The sequence below is a fragment of the Eptesicus fuscus genome, chromosome 9, assembly GCF_027574615.1.
Source record: "Eptesicus fuscus isolate TK198812 chromosome 9, DD_ASM_mEF_20220401, whole genome shotgun sequence".
Classification (NCBI taxonomy): domain Eukaryota; kingdom Metazoa; phylum Chordata; class Mammalia; order Chiroptera; family Vespertilionidae; genus Eptesicus; species Eptesicus fuscus.
This window is the reverse complement of record NC_072481.1, coordinates 82,006,795-82,013,430: the sequence shown is the minus strand read 5'-3', so window position 1 is coordinate 82,013,430 and position 6,636 is coordinate 82,006,795.

Sequence of the window (6,636 nt, the reverse complement as noted above, 5' to 3'; positions counted from 1 at the left end):
TTTCCATTGAACAGCAGATGTACTGGGGAGTGTGGGCTTCACTCCTGGTTCAGGAGTAAGTATGGCTTTGGGGACCCTGGAAAGATCACACTCCGATCACACAAAATATTGCCTAACCTGGCTAGTGAGTTGCCTGAAAATCCTTTCTGGTTGAGAAAGCCTTACATTTCTCAATAACAGATAGAGTGTAATAAGCAAAAGCCCCTGAAAAGAACAGCAATAATAATAATAGAGGCCCGGTGCATGAAATTCATGCGCGGGTAGGGTCCCTAGGCCTGGCCAGCTATCAGGGCCGATCTGTGGGGTGACCAGCAGGGTGATGGGGGGGGGGGGTCACTGGTACCTGCCTTGGCTTGTCTGGTGCTGCCCCCTTGCTGGCCCTGCCTCTCCCCCCGCCCCCCACCGCCTCTGGTCACTTCCCTCTGTGGGGCGACTGGCAGGGCGATCAGGGGCCCCTGCTGGCACTCGCCTTGGCTGGCCTGGGGCCTGTGGGCTGGGTGCAGAACTTGTTAGGAAGGCAAATTCTCAGGCTCTTCCCTGGACTCAGCAGATCAGAAACTCTGGGGCTGAGGCCCAAGCATCTGTGGATTAATAAGTCCTTCAGGCAATTTGATGCATGCTCACGTTTGAGAACCACTGGTCTATATACCAATCATGTCATCCTGTCCCTACTTTGCTAGTAATGGGTTTAGGAACCCAGGCCTAGGCCAATCAGCACACAGCATCCCCTGATGTGCTATTAGTTCCTGGTGCAGGGAGTGGCTCTCTCTGTCCTGCTGGCAGCCACTCTGACTCTGGAAGAGCCTTAAGATGCAGCTGACACTGAGGATGGAAGGCCAAGTTGCAGAAAGAACCTGTGTTCCTGACACCAGGGTTCAATCAGTCTGTCCCGCCTTTGAACTTCTGATGACCTGGGTCAATAAGTTTCCTTAATGGTTAAACCCCTTGCGTTGGCTTTTCGGTTACTTGCAGCTGACAGCACACTACCAGGTGGGGTGGGCGTGATTACCTGTATTTGACATGGGAGAGAGGTGGTCGTTCACAGTGGTTCAGCAGCAGAGCTAGGATTGGAACCCAGGTCCCTGTTGTCAAGGCCCGCCTTCAAAATAAAACCATAAAAGGGCCAGGTGGGCCCCTCTCCTGAGAGCAGAGGGTTTTGTATGTATTTTTGGCGGGTTAGGGTACTGAGACTACAGGAAGGCAGTGGGCATTGACAGAGGAAGGATACCAAGGAATGAGGAAAAGGTTCAGAGAGAGGAGGGAGGATGTGTACAAGACAGATAATTCCTGCTGAATTCTATTCAGGGCTGGTCTATGCTCTGGTATTTCTTATGTCCTTAAATTGAATGATGTCCTTTCTCCTCTCTTTTCCCCCAAACAGATGGACATATGATGTTGTTTTGCAAGAACAACACTGGATGAGTGTAAAGCTAGTGTTCTTTTGAGGAGTAGGCTTCTTAGTCCAAGTAGTTCTATAAACTGCATCCACCCACACCAACTCCAAAGACACTCTGTAATTACAAAAGGAATAGTCTGGAAGATTCCACTTGTCAAGCAGCTAAAATGTAGCAGCAGCAGACCTTGCACAAGAGACAGATGCACAGCATGAATTCAGGATTTTTCTAACCCTGGGGATCCCTAGGCTCTGGAGCCCCTCAGTGGATGCCAACATTTGAGGGGGCTCTTGCCTCTGTTCCCCCGCACCACTGTCTCCATGGCAGGTCTGTTGCGTTCTCTCCCACCACAATCCTGCCTCCTCCGTTCCCCCTCCCAGGGTGATGTGGCTGATTTTAACCTGTCGTCTGAAGCCCAGTGCAGGGCAGTCCTGAGGTGGCTCTGGCTAAAGGACACTTCAGGGAAAACACGAAACAAGGCTTCAAACAAGGTGATAACTCCTCTCTCCAACACTCACCCACAGTTTCAAGTAAGGGCAGGTTACCCCCTCCAACAATTCTGATGAAGGACTTTCTCCTATTTGAAACAGACTGCTCTGGGAAACTGATAAGCATTTATTAAGTCTTTGCTGTGTGCAGAGCATTATTTAAGCCCTGGGAAAGGACCCGGGTTAGGGGACAACCCTTCCAAGAATGCTTAGAAACAACTATAAAACAACAAGTCAATAAGTAGACAATGACACTCATAATAAGATGAGCTAACACAAAATTGTTTCTAGGTACTGGGTGTTTACACTAATTTAATCCTCATATTGACATAGGCATTGTTTTCATCCCCATTTTACTGATGAGGAAACGAGGCACTGAGAGGTTAAGTCATTTGCCCAAGGTCACACAGGATTCCAACCAAGGCAGCCTGGCTCAGGGGTTCATGCTCCTAACCAGCCACAGCATACTAACAGGGTGGGACACAGAGAAGATGGGGTTGATAGACAGCTTTCTGGAGGAGTTAAGTTTTAATTTTTTTTTTTTTTATTTTTTTTTAAAATATATTTTATTGACTTTTTACAGAGAGGAAAGGAGAGGGACAGAGAGCTAGAAACATCGATGAGAGAGAAACATCGACCAGCTGCCTCTTGCACACCCCCTACCGGGGATGTGCCCGCAACCAATGTACATGCCCTTGACCGGAATCGAACCTGGGACCTTTCAGTCCGCAGACCGACGCTCTATCCACTGAGCCAAACCGGTTTCGGCTAAGTTTTAATTTTTAATCCTTACCCAAGGATATGTGTGTTTGTGTGTGGTGTGTGTGTGTGTGTGTGTGTGTGTGCATGTGCGCGCGTGCGTGTGTTTAATTGATTTTAGAGAGAGGAAAGGAGAGGGGAGAGAAAAACATCAATGTGAGAGAAACATCCTGCACGAGTGCTGACCAGGTTGAACCCATAACCTGGGTATGTGTCCTGACGGGGATTTGAACCTGTGACCTTTCGGGTTTACAGGAGGACGCTCCAAACAAATGAGCCACACCAGCCAGGGCAGGAATTCTTTTGATAAATTACGAGGAGTCAGTGCAATGTTGGGGGTGAATGGGAATGAGTTAGATTAACTAATTATATTATTTTTAATGACTGCAATGAGCATTCTTTAATGGGAGGCCTTTTCCATAAATGCTTAAATTTTATCATTCCACTAGAGGCCCAGTGCACAAAATTCATGCACGGGTAGGGTCCCTAGTTGCTGCTGGCTGCTGGCCACGGCCTCCCTTCCCTGGGTGCCGGCTGCCGGCTGGGGCCATCCTTCGTTCCGCACCTCCCCCTGGTGGTCAGCGCATGTCACAGCAAGCGATCGAACTCCTGATTGGTCCAACTCCAGAGGGGACACTTTGCATATTAGGCTTTTATATGTATAGGTAAGTACTGGCTATTGGGGCCCTGCTTGCTCTGAGTTCCAATATTGAAGTGCTTTAGAATGAGAGTAGTGGATCTGGAAAGGACGATAAAATCACCTGGTTCACCTCCTTATTTTATAGACAAGGAAACCTATGCTCAAAGAGCTTCTGTGGTGCCCAGACCAGCACACCCCGGACTCCTGATTGTCAGTCTTGGGTCTTTCCTCCCCCACTGCCCTTATGTGACCTCCTGAATGCAGCAGCCTGAGTTGGACTGGGCCTGGGACGAGAGGAGAACAGTTGGACAAGCGTTTCTCAGATGCTACTGGAGGTCTAAGTTGGTCAAAGTTGGGGGATTCTGAGGCACACCTGGCTTACCTATGTTGGCTGGGTCAGCCCAGAGTTAGGGATATGGAGAGGGACTCAGCGAGGTCCTGTCAGAGGGCTTCTGTGGAGTGGACTGGTCTGGGCTCTCTGATGGCTAACCTCTGGGCCTTCCTGCCTGTTACAGCGCCCCCTAGTGTCCCCACGCTGACTCACTCCCTAGAAGAGGTCCTGTGGTCAGGATGGGTGGCTCTGCCTGCCTTGGCTGCCATAAGCACAATACTGGCCACTGTGTTAGATTATAAAAAAGATAGGTTTCCTTTTTTTTTGCTAACCTATATTACTTTTAATGACTGCAACGAGCCTTCTTTAATGGGAGGCCTTTTTCATAAGAGAGATAGAAACATCGATGAGAGAGAAACATAATCAATCGGCTGCCTCATGCACACACACACCTTTCCCCCACCTCCCCCCCGGGGATCAAGTCCATAACCTGGGCATGTGACCTGACCAGATGTGCCCTGACCAGGAATTGAACCAGTGACCTCTTGGTTCCTGGGTCAATGCTCAACTGCTGAGCCACACTGGCTGGGCTCAACATCAATCCTTTTATATAAAGACTTGCAAATAAATATGAACATTCACAATCATCTGGAATTTATATGAGGGCTGGCGGGGTCCAGCACTTGAGAGCTCATGCTGATTTCCTGTAGGCTATCTTATTCCCCCATACCTACTACTATCTACACCCTAGGTCCTAGGGCCTAGGCGTTCGAAGGGTTATGTTCTTTTGCTAAAATCCTGCATCTTTCCCTGGACATGTGTCTGTCTGGGTACTCTGGAGTGGTTGCTAAGGAGCATACTAAGGGAAATTTAGTTGTTTGGGTGGTAATATAAGCCATACTACTAGTAGCTACTAGTAAATATTCCCCTTTGCTACCTGTCTTGCTCTAGGTGGACTTGTGACCTAGTCCTGGCCCAAGACATAAGAGGATTTCCGTGGGAGGGGAACAGCATTCTCCCTGATTAAAAGGAGACATCTGAAAAGAGCTTTTTTCCACCTCTTTTTGCTTTGGATGCTGCCATGTGAGGTGTGAGGGCGTGCTGCCTGGAGCTGTGATAGCAATATCGTGATTAGGTTGGTGACCAAGGCTGAAGCTGAAAGCTAACAAATAGAGGAAGGTAAAAATGCAAAAGATGAAAAGAGATGGGTTCTTAAAAGCAACACTGAGCTGCCAACCCAACCCTGAGGATCCCTTATTTCTAGACTCAAGTAAGAATTGAAGTCATTGGGCACAAGGACTGTTCGTTTTGTTACTTGCAGTTGAAAGCAGCCAGTTGACACAGATGCAATGAAAACGTGCACAAGTGCTCACATGGGCTCAAAGCGTCTTGATCTCTGGCTTCCATCTCTTCCCCACAGTCTGACCACTGAGCTTTTCACAGATAGCAATTCTGGAAGTTTGAGAGAGACAGTGCCTGTTACAGCATTGGCTTGGGTTGCTGTGAGGTTCGTCCAAACCATAAATTACTGTAAAATTAAAGAGAAATGGTAAAAAAGTACTTCTATGTTAGGCAGACACCGACTTTCATGTCGGAAGGGACAAGACACCGCCAAGCAGCTGTCTTTTCTCCTGGGAGAATGGGTGTTGTCCAATCTAAATGGCTGAGGAGGGAAGTTTTGGAAAAAAAACCTCTCAAGACAGTAACTTCAGAAATGACACACTACCCTGCAACGGAGTAGCTTCCTGGGCTTTAATATGACACTGACCTGAAACTTCAAAACCATAAGCCACTGATGATTGGGGTTTACTGAGAGTATGCACACACACACACACACACACACACACACATTAGTTTAAACTGAAAAGTTAGGACCCTGCAAAATGCCCAAGTATTTCAACTTCTTATTCCTCAGTGTTGGCCTAAAAACACTTATCTGCATATCTGTATGTACAAGACAAGCTTAGTATTCTCTCGTTAAGGGCACAAAGCTCAGACCTGTGAGGTTAACAGAGGCTCTATGACCCCTCTCCCGTTTCCCAGTCTGATCTTGGTGTGAAAACTGCAGTTAAGGTAAGGTAGGGTCCCTAGCGGCTGCATGGCGAAGCTCTGCTGTGGAATGCCAGAGGTTGATTCCAGAGAGAATGCAGCTTCTAGACATTTTATTTGGAAACCAAAGCCTCAAGGCAAAGGAAACGTTTTTGAGTTGGTCCGAACACCACAGCTCTGAGTGGGATCCAGGTGAGAAATGTGGATGATCTTCTAAAATATCCACGGCACACCATTTTAAACACAGACTGAGTTTGCAAATCATTTAGGGCCTTTGAGAAACTTAACAGCTCACCCTCAAATCTACTTAGTTTATTTGACTCTAATTTTGGTAGAAGAGTTCTGGTTTAGAGAAAATGAAATGTATTTAAAATTAATTTCCTGGCTATTTGCCATTTATCTGCCTTGCCAAGGTGTTCCTCCAGAGTAGACGTTTATTACTCCAAACATCAGCCAGGGCAGGCTGACTGAAGAGCTGACTCTCTAGGGTGGGGACATTTGCTCACAGGTCCTCAGGGAAGAAGCCTGCAAGGAACGGATCCGTCTAGGGACCCCTGTGCTGGCTGCTAGTTTGCTTTGGATACTTCTTCCAGGCTTTTTCAAAGTGGAACTCTAACCGTGAGGTTGCAGGGCACCTGCTGGCTGTGTCCGGCTCTCCATACTTGAAGTTGGACTGAGAACTGGGCCTGCTTGGAGAAAAGGGAGCGGTAAGAGGTATGGAGAAGTGATGGCGTTTTGGATTTTTTCTTCCTGAACTTTGATCACGTAAGTCAAAAAAGCATTGCCTTTTTGCTCAAGCTGGCTCAATTTAGGTTCTATCATTTGCAACCTGAATCCTCAGCTGTTTTTAAAAACTTGTGTATATACCCCACTTCCCCTCAAACAAGTCAAATATTTTCCACGAACATGCTAAAAGAATTTTGAAAAATAAAGTTATTTTGTAAATCAAATATTTACTTTCAAATTTGTTTTATG